Source organism: Protopterus annectens, chromosome 4.part0 (genome assembly GCF_019279795.1).
Source record: "Protopterus annectens isolate FY-2018-M chromosome 4.part0, PAN1.0, whole genome shotgun sequence".
Classification (NCBI taxonomy): Eukaryota; Metazoa; Chordata; order Ceratodontiformes; family Protopteridae; genus Protopterus; species Protopterus annectens.
Genome location: NC_056733.1, coordinates 1,691,071,221 through 1,691,092,759, shown reverse-complemented (window position 1 = coordinate 1,691,092,759; position 21,539 = coordinate 1,691,071,221).

Here is a 21,539-nt window from a genome sequence, read left to right as displayed (position 1 = left end):
TTCTCTACTAACAGTATGACTAGTGTTTTAATGAGTAAGGACTAACTTCTCTACTAACAATATGACTAGTGTTTTAATGAGTAAGGACTAACTTCTCTACTAACAGTATGACTAGTGTTTTAATGAGTAAGGACTAACTTCTCTACTAACAGTATGACTAGTGTTTTAATGGGTAAGGACTAACTTCTCTACTAACAGTATGACTAGTGTTTTAATGGGTAAGGACTAACTTCTCTACTAACAGTATGACTAGTGTTTTAATGAGTAAGGACTAACTTCTCTACTAACAGTATGACTAGTGTTTTAATGAGTAAGGACTAACTTCTCTACTAACAGTATGACTAGTGTTTTAATGAGTAAGGACTAACTTCTCTACTAACAGTATGACTAGTGTTTTAATGAGTAAGGACTAACTTCTCTACTAACAGTATGACTAGTGTTTTAATGAGTAAGGACTAACTTCTCTACTAACAGTATGACTAGTGTTTTAATGGGTAAGGACTAACTTCTCTACTAACAGTATGACTAGTGTTTTAATGGGTAAGGACTAACTTCTCTACTAACAGTATGACTAGTGTTTTAATGAGTAAGGACTAACTTCTCTACTAACAGTATGACTAGTGTTTTAATGAGTAAGGACTAACTTCTCTACTAACAGTATGACTAGTGTTTTAATGAGTAAGGACTAACTTCTCTACTAACAGTATGACTAGTGTTTTAATGAGTAAGGACTAACTTCTCTACTAACAGTATAACTAGTGTTTTAATGAGTAAGGACTAACTTCTCTACTAACAGTATGACTAGTGTTTTAATGAGTAAGGACTAACTTCTCTACTAACAGTATGACTAGTGTTTTAATGAGTAAGGACTAACTTCTCTACTAACAGTATGACTAGTGTTTTAATGAGTAAATGAATTTCATCAGCCATTACATTTGCATATGGGATAATGTGCAGGCATGTAACTTAAGGAATTGATGAAGTATCTATTGCAGGATAGAAGTACAAAGTTCAGGCTAGCTATGGAAAGTGATTTTTTCATGGAAAGAGTGCTGCACTCTTGGAAAATGATACTCCTGATGGCTATAAGACCACTGAAGTCTTCAAAAAATTGGAAAGATAGTAATATAAGAGAAACAGCAAAGAATGTACAGCTGAAAGAGTCTAGAAACACAGCAGGTACGACTGACAAATCATTTTTGTCTGACAAAAGAAATAATGTGATATGACATTTTGTGGAATGTTCAAGGAAAAGATGAAATCTGAAGGAGTTGCTAAACAACATCCATGATCACAGATTCTTAGATCCTGACAAAAGATGAACCAGAAGAGTTTGTGTTATTGGCTACTTTAAAAGAGTCTACAGTTCCTTGCTATTTCTTATACATCTCTAAGCCAAGAGAACATTCCTAGACAAATTCATCTGGGATTCTTTTCCTTGTTTCTCATCCTCTCTCTTTTATCACAGTTTGTTTTATTTCTTTTTCTACTCTCCTTTAAACAGTCATGTATGTTTGCAAATGTTGCAGTGAAAGATGTGTCCTACTTTATCCAAATGGTTCCACACGTTTTACCTTAATACAACCCTCTCATGCTACCAAGACTTTTGGTTTGAGAAGAATTAACATACAAGAAGCATACTCAGGACAATTTTAATATAAACTATAAATAATTAAATTCCATCTAGTTTTCAGTTCCCATTTGTGCTGTATTTCCCTTATTGCTGGACAGTACACTTTGCATGAAAGCATTAAGTGAGATTTGATCAGTTTGCCTGTTTCATTTGAGTTCTCTATACCTGAATACAATGAACATTACTCTGACAGCAGAATTACTCCCTTGGCAATGAACCGTAATTTCACAACAAAAGATTATGACTTGAAGTAGAAATTAAACTAAAGCTGTAGCTGGCCTCTAAAAGAGCTCTAAGGAAGAAATCATCATTTAATAATGCAAATGATCTGAGTAATTATTAATGGAAAGGCGAAATACATAAAGTCTGCATGTAGCAGAGGCAAAATTGTACTTATTATTATGAGTTTACAAGTTTCTGATGTGGCAGCAGCTCTTTAAAGGGTTCTAATTATATTAAAAAACTAAAAGACATACTCTAATGAGGTGAAAAATCAAAATTCAGTGACAAAAGGTCAATGCTGGCAAATTATACAGTTCATTTATGTTGCAGTACAAGGTAGTCATTTCCTAGGTTTCTATAAAATGTAATTGAGGTTTAAAAGGGAGGCAAAGCCTTTAGCTTAGCTCCATCACTGTATGTACTTATGTACAGTTCTGTATTTTTTTATTAAAATTATATTCATTTATACAAAAACAGTTAAATTATAACTAGAATTGCATTGTGAGTTAGGTGCTCTACTTGACCAATAACATTTATTTTTTCAGGGTATTGTAGATTATATGTATTTAAGTCACCTCTCATAATTTGAACAAAACATGTAGAAGTATCGACAGGACCAACTATTTTTTTTTAAATGGATGAAACTTCATAAATTAAACTCAGAAAATTACTTAACTGTAATAAATAATAGAGATGTGGATGGATTTATTCCTGACAACTTTTACTAAATCCAAGCATAGCCCACACCTAGGTTATCTATTATCAGTATGACAGTACCTATCATTCCTGAGACTTATACATGAATTGATTCCCAAATGCCTGCACTTCAAGACAAACGATGAAACCCAAGGGATCAACTATATAGACCAGGAGAGAAAAAACAAATCTTGATGAAGCCCAAACCATAAGGAGAAGTGTGCTGCAAAATAATTGATGATAAATTTATACCTGCTGTTAATTTGTTCATAATCAAGTGTTTTTTATGCAAAACACTAACATTACAGTACCTACAAAACATAAAACAAGGAACAGAACAGAGTTTAGCACAATGGCAAAAGTCAATTCACATCTTAATCCAAAGATATAAGCTAGAAAGTCAGACAGGAAACATTTTTTTTTGAGGTTATGTGATCACAGCAGGGAATGAGCATGGAAGTTATATAGGTGAGTAGCATTTTTTTCAGATGCCGACTGGCTGAATGTGACTATAATTCTTGGCATGGCATCATACAGCTATAATAGAATAAGTTTTGTTTTTGGTCCCTGCAGGTCGGAGACTTGTGATGACTAAGCATGTACACAGCTTCCTTTTCAATAGATGCACGACTCACAAGCCACATGGGAGTTTAATTTTTAATTTTTACCTTCTGGTTTCTAGTCTGGATGCTGAAATACAAATAGTAGGTGACAAAGTGCCAGTTTCAGTTTCACTTGCTTTTTGATAGAATAGTTTTATTGATGATGATCCTTCACCTCGATGCCTGCAGCCCATGAAACCTACTTCAACAAATTAGAATATCTGACTATTAAGACACAGTCATTCTGTATGACTATCTGTCCATACACTGGCCAGTATACACCACAAATAAATATCTACAGCTGTTTCTGGGTATCAGCAATACACATTCTCTTAAAAAATAGTGCCCTCACTTCTTATGGGATTAATCTTACTAGGCATGGGTCTTATGAATATCTACTTTGTACATCTTACTTTTCAGATTCTTTGGCATTCTCCTGTTATATTTCCCCTGATAGTTTGTGTCAATTGGCTGTAACACCTCTGATTCTCTCTCTGACTCCCTCATTCAGACTTCCTTTCTTCTCATGCACATTTTCCCAGTACTTGAAGCTGTTAATCTGTTCCACTATATTGCCTTTTCTGTCAGCTTCTTCTGATTTCCCACATTTATTGCCATATCCACTGTCTCATCTCTACTGAGTTTCATCCCATTTGCCTTCAAATTAGCATTCCTGGTCTCTATCATTTGCTGAAGTCCCGGTTTTTAGGGAGGGCAAAGGACCAAAAAGAGAGACAAATTTTAAATATTCCTTTTATAGATTTAGAAACCTGCTAGAATAACAGGGTTTGTGTTCACATGTATTTTCTGAAGGATATGAAGTCTGAAATTCAAATGTAAGTCATTATTTAGTGACTTCAATCCCCAGTAATTTTCCAGAATACTACAAATTTTTTGAGGAATAGGCCAAAAACATGAGGCAAAAATCTGGACATTCCGCAAAAAGCTGTACAGTTGAGAGGTACGCAGGCTCAAGACCTGCAAAGCTAAGCATGAATTATATATTGCTACCAAATCAGAAGTTACAAACCATAAAGCCCTTGTTACTCGTCTGTCTCTAACACAGATGACAAGCAGACGGGCTATTTGGTTTAGAGGCTTCAATACATAGAAACACATCAGGATGGATAGCAGTATCAGAAAATACAAACATATTGGATAACAATCAGACCTTACATACATACATGCTTACATTTCAACAGCTTACTACAAAATAGCAGTCTCACTTGCACGTGCTGAGTATTTATACACTTGTGCAAGCCCTTGGACAGCTTCTTAAAGGTATATACACACACACTGATCTACATCCTCCCTCTTAAAAAGATTGGCCTTTATAAAAACAATATTAGAGTTAGACATGCATTAATATAAATATTAGAAATAAAATGCAATGTTCATGTCCAAATTGCTTCATATCTGCTACAGGGTTTAGAGATGCGAGCATATCTCATAACATAACAGTCTGGACCAAATTTAGTGACAGGGACAGTCTGTGATACATAACTTGTATCAGGAACTTCTGGATTCGTCACAGGAATGGGAATGTCCTTTGGAACTTCCTCAGGAATTGGAACACCTGACAACTCACTCTGAGATAGAGTCTTTCTCACAGGCTATGTGAGGTGGTATAGGCTCGGACACTAGTCTTAAATGTTTCCAATTCCACTTAAAGACTGTTCCTTGTGATTCCACAATGTATGATCTTGACTGTGGGCAAATATTCTTCATGACACCAATCAGATCCTAACCTTTGGATGTTTGCATCCTTACCACTTCTCGTAATGGGCTGAGTGGTTTTCTGGTTTTATCGTAGTATGACTTCGGGTAAAAATACTTTTTCAACAGATTGGTTTTCACTGACCTGTTGTTCTTGACACATGGAACCAACAATTGACTACTGATTGGTAATGTGGTTCTGGTTTGTCTTGACAAAAGTCTCTGAGCAGGGGAACCAAGATGTTTATCATGAGGAACATTTGTGAGATTCAAGAATTTCAGGAAAACATTGCTATTATCTCATTTTGACTTCTCTAGTAATTATTTTTCACTCTGAACTGCATGTCCTGCCAAACCGTTTGACTGCTGGTACTCAGGGCTACTTGTGACATGAGTAAAGTCCCATTCTTCATCAAATCTTTCAACCTGCTGGCTTGTAAACAGTGCCATTGTCAGAAATAACTTTGTGCAGGCTACCATGCACTGCAAAATGACATTTCATTTCAGTAATGACAGTATTGGATACTGGGTTGGGAAGTAAGTCGATCTCAAACCAATTGGAGTAAGAGTCTACTAACATCTAATAATGCTAACCATTCCACTCAAAAATGTCTGTTTCTACTGTCGACCAAGGTAGTTCTGGAGTCTGGTTTAGCTGAAATGATTCTTTCTGTTGATGTGGCTTTGTACTATTACACACTGAACAAGATGAAAGTGCTCTCTCAATGTCTTGTGACATAGGCCAAAATACTAGCCCTCTCTCCCTTCTTTTGGTAGAGTCGGTATCTAGGTGACCACAATGCAAGATAGTAATGTACTGTTATTGAGAGGACTTTGGAACAATTACTTTTGGATCTTTCATAATGATACCTTTGTCAGATAAAATCTCATCTCTGTATAGAAAATAAGGTTGCACTTCTTGAGGTAAGCTCGACTGCTTTGTCAGCCATCCTTGACTAAAAAAGTGGTTAAGCCTTTGTAAAACTGGATCTGTGGCTGTGTGATCTCTGAGCTTATCAAGATATGTGGAAGGAAAATTTCTCACTTCCATGACTTCAGAATCAAATTCTCATTCTCATGTTCTGTGGTATTTCTGGGTGATCTGGACAATGTATCAGCAAGATAAAGAAGTTTGCCTTTCTTGTAGGCAAGACTGAAATTGTACTTTTGTAATCTCAGCATCATACATTGCAGTCAGGCTGGAGCTGAAAGCATAGCTTTCTCAAGATAGTGACTAAAGGTTGGTGGTCTGTTTTGATCTGGACAGGTCTACCATAAACATAATCATGGAACTTCGAACAAGCAAACACAATTGGCAAAAACTCTTTCTCGATCTGTGCATACTGCATCTCAGTTTGGGTAACAGTTCTTGATGCATAGGCAACAGGTTGATCCCCTTATAGAATGACTGCACCAAGACCAAATTTTGAAGCATCACAGGAAAGAGTAACTGGCTTGTGAACATCATAGTATCTGAGAGTTGGTGGACTAGCAGTTGTCTGTTACATGAAATCAAATGCTCTTTGGTGTTGTTCCAACCAAGAAAAGGATACATCTTTATAAGTCAGCTCTCTTAGCGGTGCTGAAAGTTGGCTCAAGTCTGGAATGAACTTGCCTAGGTAATTCACCATGCCAAGAAAACATTGCAGGGCTTGAACATTGTCTGGAGCTGGCATCTCACGAATGGCTGTTAGCTTAGAAGGGTCTGGTCATAAGCCTGTACTTGTAAATAAATGACCGACATAAGTGACTTATTGTAGCCTGAATGTGTATTTGTGTGGATCGAGCTTAAAATTCACTTGACATGCCCTTTCTAGAACTTTTTTGAGGTTTGTGAGATGTTCAGTTTCATCATGGCCTCCTACCAGTATGTCGTCAACTACAAAAGCACAAGAATACCCAGAATAAAATTTGCTCGATTGCATGCTGAAAGACTTCACTTGCAGAATTTATCCCAAATGGCATTCTCAAAAATCTGTACCTGCCAAGTGGAGTACTGAATTTAGTGAGCAAAGATGATTTTTTTTGTCAAGCAAAATTTGCCAAAATGAACTCTTTGCATCTAAGACAGAAAAAACAGTGGCATTTGGCATCAAGGATGCGACTTCTTCCACTGTGCGCTTTGTTCAAATCTTGTGGATCAATACATATTCTGATGTTATCTGAGATTTTCTTATGAGCTACCGCCAAGATACCCATTCAGTTGGATTTCAACTGGACAAATTACACCTTGTCACACCATGCACAGATGTCAGCATCTTCCCAAGTGAGGAGTGCCTCCCAGGGTGTGTGATTTCTTGTTTAGACTCCTATCATTAAGCAGCAGTACTTTGATTTTATCTAGAGAGGATTTGGTTATGGTGGGAGGTTGGTTATTCTGACACTACCTAAAGAAGGCACAATAGGGGTGCCTAATGCCTTTTCCAGTATCCAAATGCCTAGAGAAAACAGGTGCAGACCATCTCTGGGAAAGCAGCGTGGCTTGTCCACCATTCTTCCCAGGCTGACAGATCTTGAATCCTCTCAGAATGACACCAGATGCTAAGCTAGTTGTTAAAGCTAATCCTTTTTTGTTTGTATTGTAGCATCATCCTTGAAGGAGGTAGAATGCTGCTTAAGGCTAGGCTGATACCTGCCTGTGACACATAATCTGACAGCACAATCATTTCTCGCTTCATATAGTCCAATGAGGTACATCTCAAGTCACTCACACCCACATGGACTATGATGGAGTCATACTGGTACTTGTGGTTGAGTAACTTGAGTACCTGAGTGTCTTGATGGATCCTGGCACCTGACAGGCAGCTAACCGTAACCTGTTCGTTATTCAGCCTGGTGAGGGGAACATCCATATGTCTCACAATGGAGTCGCCAATGACCAATACATTAGGTTTTGTAATGTTATGCCTTATGGTCTTATTTGTTGGGATACTGGTGTGTGTCGTATTACAAGTTGTGGTTGTTTTTCGCATAGTTATGTGTGTAGGTGGTTTCTGTTTGGGTGACTTCTGATCTTTGGGTAAGTTTCTAGTGAGTACCCCCGCATATGTGGGTTTGTGTCATGTTCTTATTTAGTGTGGGAAATGTGTGTGTGCTGACAACCTGTTTGGCATTCAATTTTTCATTATGTGAAAGTCTTGCTTCTAATTTCATAGTGTAACTACATCTCTCACATCGAGTATTTGCTTGTTTCAGGAGTAAGTGGTTGTCAGTATACATGACACATTTGCTACATTGCCTCAGGATGCCCATGTCTTTCAGGCTGACCAGAGACATGACAGGAAACTGCCTGTCAATGACAGTAGGCTCTTATTGTATGTTTTATTAGGGAAGGAAATGGGTTAATGGGTTAATTTGACAGGACTGTGGTGGTAGTGCCAAGACTGCAGGATGGACCTATGCTTTGCATAGGCTAAGGTTGATCAATAAGGCAATGCTGCTCAGTGTGCAACTGAGTTGCCCCTGGAGCAACTGAAAAGCTTGGAAGGGTTTCACTCACAAAATGACATTATAGGCTTTTGCGTCTATAAAGAACATTGCTAACCTCTACTAAGTGAAGAGCAGCACCACACAAATGGAAGGCTTAACTACAAGCAAAGAGAAACAAGTCTTAAGATTACTGCCAAAACAAGTCTTAAGCTAACTACCAATCCGGAAAGCACACAATAAGCCTTTCACCAACAATCCCCAGCTCAGACAGGTTAGATGAGCATACTTCTGCAACAAGGGTGCAGAAAAACACAACACCTTCTTAATGTAGAATAGCTGTTTGCATCCCATGTGTAACAAAGCTATAAAAAACTAACTATAATAGCCCTAAAACTAACTGATGCAATGTAATACAGTGTAATTAACTACTTAAAGCAGCAGTAAATAGTACAGCTTTTTTAATATAAAGTCCAGAAATAACAACAAATAGCTTAAGAAAGTGGTAAAGAACAGTCACAGTATATGAGAAGTGCAAAACAAAAACTTATTTTTGTCTTTTCATTAGAAGATTTCTCCAAGCGAAAGCTGATTCTCAGCAATCAGTAGCAAAGTCGCCAAATGACAACAATCTCTAAGCATCTACACTAAAGTCTGCGCAAGCAGAAGGCTTAAATATGAGCAAGGAAAAACAAGTTTTAAGCTAACTATCAATCAAGAAAGCAAACAATAAGCCTAAGTCAGACAGGTTAGTTCAGCACACTTCTGCTACAAGAGTGCAGAAAAAACACCTTCCTAATGTAGAATTGCTTGGTTTGGAGCACACGTGTACCAAGATCACTCAAACTACCTACAACAGCCCTAAAACTAACATATACAATGTAATATGGTGCCACTCAGTACTTAAAGCAAGCAAACGTAGACAGTGTGTGTGTGTGTGTGTGTGTGTGTGTGTGTGTGTGTGTGTGTGTGTGTGTGTAGTGTACATATATATATATATATATATATATATATATATATATATATATATATATTATAGATTCACTATGCAATCTTGAAATACTGAAATGTCGAATTTCAGTATCTTGAGACTGTATAGCCAAAAATCCACATAACCGAAAACCCACAACCGTGAAAATTGCGACCATACACATACCACCAGACAAACACACATACACATACCTAACAACACTACAAGAAACAAAACAACACAAACAGACACAACATAACATACAAACATACCTACCTTACCTATAAGCAGGGGAACAAGCCCCCCCCCGCACTTTACATGTGGGGGGCTGTGCTCCCCACCCCCTACTTATATATACTAACTCTGAGGTCACACAAAACACACAAACACATAAAACCCACCACTACACACACTCGCACACACTAAAATTCCTACCCATACCCTTATGAAAACACCACTTACCTGAATCCCCAGCTAAATCCTCACACTGCACCACATGACACGAATGCGACACCACAACAGTGGATTCGACATTTCCTCATTCGATATAGTGTAGTTTTGCATAACTGCACTTTCAACTATACAGACTGGAGATATTGAAATTCAATATTTCAGTATTTCTAGATTGCATAGTAAATCTATATCTATATATCTACATATATATATATATATATATATATATATATATATATTATATATATTTATCTATATATCTATATCTATATATATATATATATATATATATATATATATATATATATATATATATATATATATATATTTACTATGGTAAGGTCGATCCGGCTTCCGTTTAATCCACTACACCAAAGTCTGAAGACTGAATGGCGACAATGTCGAACCCAACATTGTCAAAGTATAAATCTCAACCCATCAAAGCAAAGTTCCACAACAGTATACTGTCAATCCAAAAAAAAAAAAACAAAATAAATGCTGCAAAGGTAAATCCAAACCGTTTTAATGTCTTAAATCCAGAAGTCTTAGCGCTTTCATTCACCACCATTGAACTTCTTCAGAAACTGGTTAAAAATAAGCTAAGTCCCCTAATATAACCTCTTGAAAAAAATTGCACCAAAAAATTTAAAGTGACATACAGCAAATAAACATACACAAACCCATTACTTTAAAACACAGACCATTCAGTGATGTAAGAAATGCAGCTATGAACTGAAATGCATCTTATTTAAAATAGAACTTAAAAGGTTGTAAAAAATAACCACAATACATTTATGAAATACAAGATGCTCTAATCTTTAGAGCATGTTTCATAGAAACCACATCATTGATGCCAGGCAAGCTAGTGGCAGTCAACAAAATTTCCCAAAAAACTCTCTTTTTTCTGGGAGAGCTTCCCAGTCACCACCCCTAGGTTACAATTCCACCTTTTCAAGTATGGAGAAGGAAAATTTCTTAAAATCATTACATCTTATACTATGTTGAAAAAGGGCATTACACTGGCGAGACCATTTTATAGCATATGTGTGTTGGTAAATACGGGAGCTAAGGGCATCAAAGATCTTTCCTATGTAGAAGGTAGGACAGGAGGAACAAAATGCAATATAAACCACCCCCTTTGTGTTAGTCATATCTGCCTTTAACAGTAATCAAAGTCTGAAAGCCAGACACTTGAAAACCGTTACCCTCCAGAATGAACCTACATTGGCTACATGAACCACATTTCTTCATACCCCAATTCCTCATAAATTTATCTGAGTTCCTACCACTCCATTCAAACATGTTTTTTAGATTCCAGTTGTTTTTGTAAACAAATCTGGGGGTAGCCCCAAGCTTCTTCAGGAGCCCTAAGCTCCCAAAAACTGTGTTCCAGTGGATTTTTATAGCATCCTGAATGGAATATATCCATCTACTGTATGGCAATACCAAAGCCTGAACATAGTCATTACCATTCAACTCTGACATAGGAGTTACTGGATCTCAGTCATTGCTGTTGCCATCACTGAATCCCAGGATGGGATGGTATCTTGACGTTCAATTTTTACAAAGATACCTAGAAGCCTCCTCTACCATGGACTCTGGGTATCCCCTCTCCTTAAACATATTAATTATAATCTGAATGTCATGCAATAACTGGGAATCATCAGATACCATTCGGCTTGTTCAAATAAGCTGTCCCTTCACCAAATTACGCTTTTGCCATATGGGGTGCTGGCTATCGTAATGTAGGTAAGAGTTAGAGAATGTAGCTTTTCTGAATATCGTACATTCATATTTTTGCTTAGGTGTGTTCTTGTACAGTATAATGTCTTGGAAACTAACCCTATTTTCATCAGAATTACAGGTAAATTCCAAAATTTCTGTGGAATGGTTCAAAAAAATGAATGAATTGAGACAATTGTTCCTCATTACTGCCCCATAAAATAAAAATATCATCCAAATATCTCAGATATACTATGAGATAAGATGAAAAAGGTGAATTGAACGCTACCATGGTCTCCCAAGTCCATAACACCATATTTGCAAAAATGGGGTAGATGCTGCCCCCATTGCTACACACCTGTGCTGTTTGAAAAATTCACCTTCGAAGAACACAAAGTTATTGGATAATACAATTTCCATGTATTGCGACAACAGTTGTATGTCAGCATTCCTCAAGTCAGTTCCCTTGGCCATTGCATGATGAAACATCTCTAATCCTTCATCATGAGGTATAACAGAGAACAAGTCTTCAATGTCTATGGTAACCAGTATTGCATGTTCAAATAAACTAGTACCCAAAATTGCCTCCAAAAAAGGCCAGGAGTCCCTTAAAAAGTGTGGTTTGTCAGCCATAAAAAAATTTAATTTCATATCCACAAACTTGGCCAAGGGCTCAGTTTTAGACCCACTGGAAGCCACAATGGGTCTGAAATGAGGGTCTTACACACATTTGTAGAACTTGAGGATATCAGAAATTCCCAGTATTTGAGGGTGTTTAACCATAAAGAAGTCTCTGAGGTCAACAGGGGGATCAAAAGTCAAAAAAGTCTTCTAAAAGATAATCAATAGCCTGATAGGCCATGTTGATCTCGTTACAGGAGGCTTCCATGAAGAATCTTCCATTGAGTAAGTATTCAAGCATTTTGGAAGTGTAAAGACACTTGTCCATAATAACCACACCACCACCTTTGTCCGGATTCTTAATACAAATTTTTTATCCTTGACCAGGGCTGCCAAGGAACTCCTCTCAGCAAAAGTTAAATTATGGAATTTTGGTCTGTTGTTCTTTTGCCTCCATTACCTTACACTTTGCTTACAAAGCTGCTCAAATAAATTAATACCAGGTAGCAAAGGAGGGTGATAAGTACTGGCCCTTATCAGGTCAGATGAAGTGTTATCAATAGAAGGTGGAAGGATACACCTAAGGTTAAACTTCCTAGTGAAAAGTTTAAGTTCTGTAATAACATTCACCACACTAGATTGCCTGGAAGGCACACATTTAAAGCCTTTTTGTAACAAGGAACATAGGGAATCTGTGACCATGAAGGCAGAATAGTTGAATATTTTACAACCCCCAAAGGTGAAAATAGAAACAATACCTGGTAAATTTTTGAGGGAATTATCCAAACATGTCATTTCCAATATTTCTGATTGCATTGCCCTCTGTTCCGAAAATCCTGGTTGGAAGGGTCATTCCTCCATCCATCCTGATAGTTATTTTCACCACTTTCTCTTCTTTCCTCTATTCTTTTAGACATTCCTGGACCACTAGAGTAGTAAAAAATTATCTTGCCCAGCTGTTCTGGTACCAGGTTAGCACATTCCTGTGAAAATGTAGCACCAGGGGGTTTGGATAAACCCTCTTGTTCCTGTAATCAAGCAATGTCCCTTGTAATTTTCCATTGCTTCTTCCAAAAGGCACTGCCCCCATAGTCATGGGCCTTATGTAAAACCTCCTGAAACTCATGAAAGTGTGGAGGAAAGAGCAGATCTTTCTTGATGTCAGAGTCAAGCTTCTAAAGTTCCTCTTCTTATCCTGATAGATATCGCATATTGTCTCGAACTATACGGTTCATAAATTCAATTCCTAAACGGTCAAAAAAATCAAGCAGATCCATGTGAAACACTGAACTGCTATTCACACCATTTGGATATTTAAAAATACGTAATCCTTTCGGGACCAGTTTGCTAGCAATACAATAACACAGGAAAGAAGTTCCATCTGCATAGCTTTGAACTTAAACAGTATTTTTTCAAACTATTTTATTTTAACGTCCAGTGTCAGTTCCTGGTCAGAACGCTGTACTGGTTGAAGACTGTCAGCAGCAAAAGAGGTTTCATTAAACAGGAACTTGTCCTCAAGGCATCCTTGGATAGCCAAAGTAAAATCAGGAGATGGTTCATGTAATAGCTGCCCACCAGCTTCCACAGTCATGTTGTTGTCAGTATTGAAGGAATTATCATGAACAACATTGTTGATAGAACATCCGTGACTGTTATTACACATAGCTCCATTTTGGGTTAAAGCAACTGCTAGAGACTAAATTTGGTCTTCTAATTTGTCCATACAATCCAAAAGGATGGTTAACTCTCCAGAGGCTTCTTTGTTGCCTGAAATGGCACCAGGGGACCTTCAACTAGATCCGAATAGTGTTTTGATTTGAGACATACCCAAGAGTGAAAAATGAACAACAAACCAAAGCAAAGTTCTACAACAGCATACTGTCAATCCAAAAATATAAAATAAATGCTGCAAGGGTAAATCCAAACCTTTTTAATGTCTTAAAACCAGAAGTCTTAGTTCTTTTTTTCTCCACTATTGAACTTCATCAGAAACTGGTTCAAAATAAACTAAGTCCCCTTATAACCTTTTGAAAATTGCGCCAAAAATTTTAAAGTGATATACAACAAATAAACATACACAAACCCATCACTTTAAAACACAGACCATTCAGTGATGTAAAAAATACAGCTATGAATTGAAATGCATCTTATTAAATCTTGACCCATGTTAAAGCCTGCTCTGGGGTTGAAGTCGAGATGTATTTCAACAATGTCAGAATTCAATATTGTCACTTTTGAGGGTGTGGGTTGGTGATTCCCTCATTCGACGGAATCTGGATCAACCTTACCACAGTAAACATATATATATATATAAATATATATGTAAATATTTATATATGTATGTATATATATATATATATATATATATATATATATATATATATATATATGTATATATATATATATATATATATATATATATATATATATATATATATATATATATATATATATATATATATATATATATATATATATATATATATATATATATATATATATATATATATATATATATGGGTGTGTTACATTCATTTGATCGGCCGGTGGATGGCCTATCGGAAAATGTTTGAAAGCAGTGTGGCAATTTCTCAAAATTGTGAACTCGATATATGCGAAACACAATATATTCCCCCTTTTTGACCAATGGTAGTGCTTGTTTAGGTTGTAGAGCAGTTTGAAATGTTGCATTCGGTGTTTTATATGACATTCCAACCATTCGCTATTGAGAAATTTGACATTCCGGCTCAGTGTTATACCCATTCGAGGTAAGTTAGGTCACCGAAATGAATGTATTCCTATATATATATATATATATATATATATATATATATATATATATATATATATGGGTCTAGGACACATGCTCGACTAGCATATGTCTGAATCACAAAACATCGAACACACATACACAAAAGTGCTTAACATCGAAAAGCGCTTCTGTGAATGTGTAGTTAAAAAAAAAATCTACTTTTCTGCAGGGGGGCTTCACTCCCCTGCACCCCCCACCCACCCCCACACCCCCTACTTTATTATTCTCAGTCTGAGATCGCAGTACAGTGGGTAAAAGGGAATTTTCCCTTACCCGCACTGTAATCCGATCTACGAAACAGGGACACATACACGGAAGCGCTTGTCGATGTTAAGCACTTTCGTGTATGTGTGTTCGATGTTTTGTGATTCAGACATATGCTCGTCGAGCATGTGTCCTAGACCCAAATATATATATATATATATATATATATATATATATATATATATATATATATATATATATATATATATATATATATATATATATATATATATATATATATATATATATATATATATATATATATATATATATATATATATATATATATATATATAATTTTTTGTTGTTTTTTTTAAACTGCAGAAGTACAATGACAGTATATAAGAGAAGTGAAAAAAATACTTAAAGCCTGTTTATGTATTTCCCATCTCACCTAGACCAGATAAATACCTTCTGCCATTAGATGAATAATCCTAGTCCTCCTAATGTAAAAGCACAGTAAAGGAGTGTCTGGAGTGAAATGCTATCACAAACAAATGTAAAGATACAAAATGCTACCACAAACTTAAAAATATGGATACAGCAGTGTTCTTTAATCAGTTATTCATTGTTCAACCTATGCTTTAAACGAGAAGGAATATATGCAGTAACAGATGTAATTGATGAAAACTGAAGAACAGAAAGAGAAAATAGTGTGAGGAAAGTCATTTTGTTAGCTTTTGTGCAAGTAGAGAGGAGGAATGTGATGGGCTGCGGTTGTTATAAGGCTAGCAATTAAATCACAATGAGTGTGCCACCAAACAGATGGGGGTACAATGGAGAAACAAGAGGGTAAGACTAGTGGAATTATCGGAAATTAGGTGGAATAAGAGAAAAATTTCTAAGTAGACTAGTAGTAAAGATAAGGTCAGCCTATTTTCCACCCAAAGTGTAAGAAGTTAGAGTCACAGAATCAGTGTCAGTCTATCTACCACCTAGAGTGCATGAACAGGAAAGTTAGAGACTTCTGACTGGGAAAATTTTACATTTCTGTAAGAGGTTAGTGTTGGAGAATTAGATAACACTAAAGTGCTACAGGATCAGCTGAGCTGCAACCTCAGATTGAGACGGAAAAGATTAGATTGTTAGTACGGAGAAAACAAACAGAAGTTTCGCAACAGATGACTTTGATTATTTGGAAGAAATCTCTGCCACCTAGACTGCCTGTAATGTAAAAATGCTAAGCAGAAATGTAGGAAACAGTCTATCTGCCACCTAGACTGTAAGAAGCAAAAATATAGAGAAAGATTAAGAAGTGTATTGAACACTGGATGCGTCTGCTATTGAGGTGCTTTCGGAGGAGCATTGCAGTATTTAACTGAGACCTGTAGCCAGATATTTGCATTGAGGTCCCTGTTGCATACCATCGTAGTGCAAAAACAGTTTGTCAGCAAAAAAAAAAAAAATCCCTGTAAGATCTGCCATACTTTTTGGAGCAATAACAATGAGCAGAGCAGCCAGTCAAGGAAGGAACAGGTAGTAGCAGGGACCCATGCAAGGCCGAGGTGGATGCATTCCATTGTGGCACTGGCAAAGAGGTGGCATCTGGTTCTCCACAACTATGGGCTATGACAAGGACAACACAAAATAAATTATACATGCATCAGGTCCTGACTATGGAATACAGTGCATGGACTAGCCATACTGAGCATCCAACACTACCTTACTCACACAAGTTAAGGGCTAGTCAAAACATAGTCAGTATCATTCAGACAAGTGAGGGGAGCATCGTGACAAGTGGTAACAACACTATCATATGGACTCAAGTCATGAAAGATGGATGTGGTTTCTATGCAGTCAGGTAGCAGATTAATGTGAGTTATACATCACATCCTTGAGTGGGGGGTTGATGATAGACAACTACAGAGGCAGGGGCATGGAGCCTGTTGAAGGGGCCCATAAGTGGAATCTGAGGAGAATTGATGGCTGGCAGTGGCAAGTGTAGTAGCTTCCACCTCACAGTGATACTATCTCAGGAATAGTTTGTATTATTTGGATATTTCTGGACTATGACTGGCCACCTCACATGTGATCCCATTCATGGTGAAGGACAGCAGGATCTACAGAGGCAACAGCAAGATGATGATCATCTCCCTCATGGATGCACTAGTGGATACCATTTTAGCCATTGGTGACCTGAGCAGCACCATCTGCCCCATGTCCCTATACTTCATGTCACTGTTCATTTTTACAGGTGTTGCTTGACATCCTAAAAGTAATACAGGCATTGTACAATACCACATCGGCTACATGGCATACTCATCATCTATACATTGGCATATGTAGTGCCACCTTGACATGCTTAGTAAAGGAGAAATAGAGTTTAGAGATACTTGGCTAGGGTTTTCTTGTAAGCATTTCCCCCCTCTTTCCATGGATCCACCGCTATACTATTTGTTTTCAGTAGGGAAGTTGGTTTTAACAGAGAGAACATGAAAGGATGCCAACGGATATGTGCACTGCTACACTCGACAGCTTTAATAGTATGTGTAGTATACGTGTTACACTGATATGTTGTCTATCTGATATCTCTGACATTTCCAAGTGCACTAGTAATAGTGGCTGAGAATCACCTGATGTCAACTCACAGATGTTATAATGCCCAAAAAAGAGAGCACTATCCATTTATTAAAGCTGAAAATGTCGACTCAGCCATGCAAGCAGTAATGCATTTTGTTGCTTGATTCAAAATAGAGGTTATGGCAAGCGAAGCCTGTTAAAGAATATTATAATATGCAGACATGTTTTACCTATGAAAAAGTGCAAATATGGAGGCTTTCATTTATTTTTTCACTAGTAACTAAAATGTATCAAAGATCCATTCCAGAAATAATCAATTGCTTTCATGATGATGTTAATATCAGAACAGATGATGAACTTATGTGGGGTCAGACCAAACAGGAGCACGATGCAAAATTGATGGGATTATATAAGAGGCAGAACAACTGCAAGTTAAATAAAACTAATTAAAAATGGAAGTACAGAATTAAGTTATCAATCATGTATTAACATCTGAATATTTGAATCCTGACAGTGAAGTAGCAAATGGAATATTGCATATACTTCCTTCTTTGGGAAAACAAGCTCTCATAATATTCACTAGCGTGATGGTCTTTCTTTCAAGTTTCATCTTCACACAAAAGTTATACATCTGTTAATACAACATTGAGAAATGAGGTAGGATGATGCTGAGGAACAGAACAAAAAGAGTTCTGAAATGTTACAAAAGTTAGTAACTGAAACATCTGTATTAAATTACTTTGAGCTGAACACGCTAGACAGATGATAGTTATAATGGAACTGGTGCATCAATGTTTTTGCGAGAATGAAATGAGACATTTATCAGTCAAAAGACTATTAGAAGGATAGAAGGAGTATGCTTAGAAAGAAAAAAAACAGCCACTAGCTATAGAGTATGGTTATGAAAAGGTCATGACTATATTTATGGGAAAGATTATTGGTAGAAACATACCATAAGGCTTCACAAATCATATTTAAGAAATCACTGCAGAGGGTACAATGAAGATTGCAGAGTATTTTTTTTATTTGGAAACTGCAAAAGTAGGATTTCTAAAATATAAGGGAGAGAATGAAGAAACATATTATCTGATACTGAGTAATTCATATTTGCTAGAACAGCAAGGTGATTTTCTTGGTAAATAACTAACATTACTCTACAGTTGGTGGAAAGCAGCTTAGAGTTTCAGAAATGCATTGACAATGATGCAAAATAAGATTGCTTCAAAATTATATTTGTATTTATTTAACATTTGTTAAGTGGGAAAGTCTGACTTGGAACAAAGCTACTTTTCAGCAAAATGCCGTGGGAGAAACATTCCAGACACATATCTTTGTAATGTGAGAGGAAACCTGAGTACCCAGAGGAAACCCACATGAACGCAGGGAGGACATGCAGACTCCGCACAGAAGGCACTCCAGCCAAGAATCAAACCAGAGAACCTCTTGCTGTGAGGTGCCAAGACTACTGCTGCACCACTCCACTGTCCTTATGCAGCAATTGCTCAACACAAGTCTGATTGTGAAAGACATAAACTATACTTTATATTAAAATTCAATCAACTGCTTACAGTTTGATGCTTAAACATCACAAATTAATATTGAATAATCAGTTACTGTGGCAAATTTATGAGGTCACACTTCGGGCTGGAGCATAAAGACGGAACTTACAATTTTTTTTACCTGAGCCTGAATGCCATCATAAATAGTAAAATAGATTCATGACTGACCAGTGTGCATTGTAGAGTGTAACGACAATACAAGAAAAAAAATGATTTCTTATTAATTCTAGTAATACAGTGGTGTAAAGTAAGAACAGACTTGTTTGAGTTTTGTAACTGTGTGCAATTGTTGTTTATTATTGGAAGTTTCTTGACGTCAAGCAGTTAACAGAAACAATCAATAATTGTGAGATTAATGCACATACAGCTGTTTAATAGACTAGGGATTCCTAATGTGTTGACATTAGATATCGGTCTTCTGTAGGGCAGTCTTGAGTTCAGGAGTTACTTGAACACAGTGGCATGAATCTCACCTCAAGAGCAAAGCTCAAGAGGTGAATTTAGGCATCCATGTTGATAACACATAAGGGTTATGATAGGTGAGACCCAATCATCATTCTTTATATAACAGGACTTAGCAGTATGTCAGTATTACTTTTGTCTTCAGCCTTTCGTGCCCACTTTTTCATAGGCTCTCTAACACAGGAGTACAGAAATTAGTTCAACAAATATGTAACTTTTATTCAATTCTCACAGTAGTGAAATGGAATGCATTGATCTAGTTTACATTAATAAAATAATACATCAATGAGTTATAGGACATCAGTTGGCATAATGGTTAACATGCCCCCCCCCCCATGCACAAAGAACAAGGTTTGATCTTACAAGGTATAAGGTTTGATCTTTACTTCCATCTAATGCCGGCATGTTTTCCTTGTGTCTCTGTGGTCCTTCTATCTCCAAAAACAGGCTGAGTGATTTACCTCAAACCCATCCAGTAATGACACTAAATAGTGCTTATAGGGGAAGAGTTGTATATACAAACTGCTTTGGGAAAATAACTGTGATATGCAATATCCTGTAGAGCAATATAGTAGAAGATATGTCACAGACTATGCATCATGTCAGGGCTAGCCACTAGTTGGTGTAAAAATTAGGTCTAGATGAGAGCTGTGTTGATTAATTTCACCAAAAATGGGCATTGGTATCTTCCAATGATAAATGGGTTGAGCATCTCACCTACTCTGACCTACAACAGGCTAAAAGTGTGAGGGGTGTATGTGCCCCTATTGGCCAGTGGGCAGATGGTGTCCAGTTGCCCAGTTTGGGTTACCTGGTATACCTCCTGGGGATAAAATCATTCAATGAGCCAAACATGAAGTAAAGATTGCTGCACTCAGTATAAATGTCATGACAGGATGAAGCTTGGAAGTGGATGACATGATGATAAGGAGGAGGAGGACAGACATCCTATGTATCCAGGGTAATGCAGCAAAGTCACTCAGCTTGGGATCCAGTGTTTACTAACTCAGTAGGAGGGCAGACTAGAAATGGTGTGGGAATTGTGGTCAGGGAGCAGTGTACGAAGGCAGTGAGGGATGTTATTTGAATTGGTGACAGACTCATATGACAATCAGGCTCCAGTGTAAGGATAAGACAGTATTCATAATCTCAGCCTATGCCCCACAGGAGGATTGCAATAGTGAGAAAAAGAGAACATTCATACAGCAGTTGCAGGGTCTACTAGATAAAGCAGGGCAACATTCATCTGTGCTGTTAATGGGTGACCTGAATGCCCATATCAGGACAGACAGGACAGGATATGAGGACTGCTTGGAGCACTAAAAAAGAACATTAAAAAAGAGTCCTTGCACATTAGACAATTGCACAGCTTCCAGAAACCATATAAAAGGCAAATAATAAGCCAGCAAACTGTGGTGCTGATATACAAATAGTAATATTTAATACATGTCAGCAAAAGAAACAACAAATAAACCAGTTTTGGCTAAATTGGTTACATAGACTTCTTCAGTGTTTAGAAAAATTAAAAAAATGTAAAACATCATTAGCTTCTTTTATACATGACAATGCCTGGAGCCTCATGGGTCGGGAAACAGGAATAAATAGGTAGAAGCCATTCTAGACTTCTCTCTGGCAAATGGCTTGATGGTGGCCAGCACATGGTTTGACAAGAGAGATAGTCACAGGATTACAAACAAGAGTGGCCATCACGAATCTTAGCTAGATTTCCTACAAGAAGGGAAAAAACATTGAGATAGAATCAGTGATTGCAAAGTCATCCCAAGTGTAAGTATTCCCACAACATAAACCACTGGGTGCCTTAATCAGCTGCAAGCAGAGATCAGAGAAAGCTCTAAGG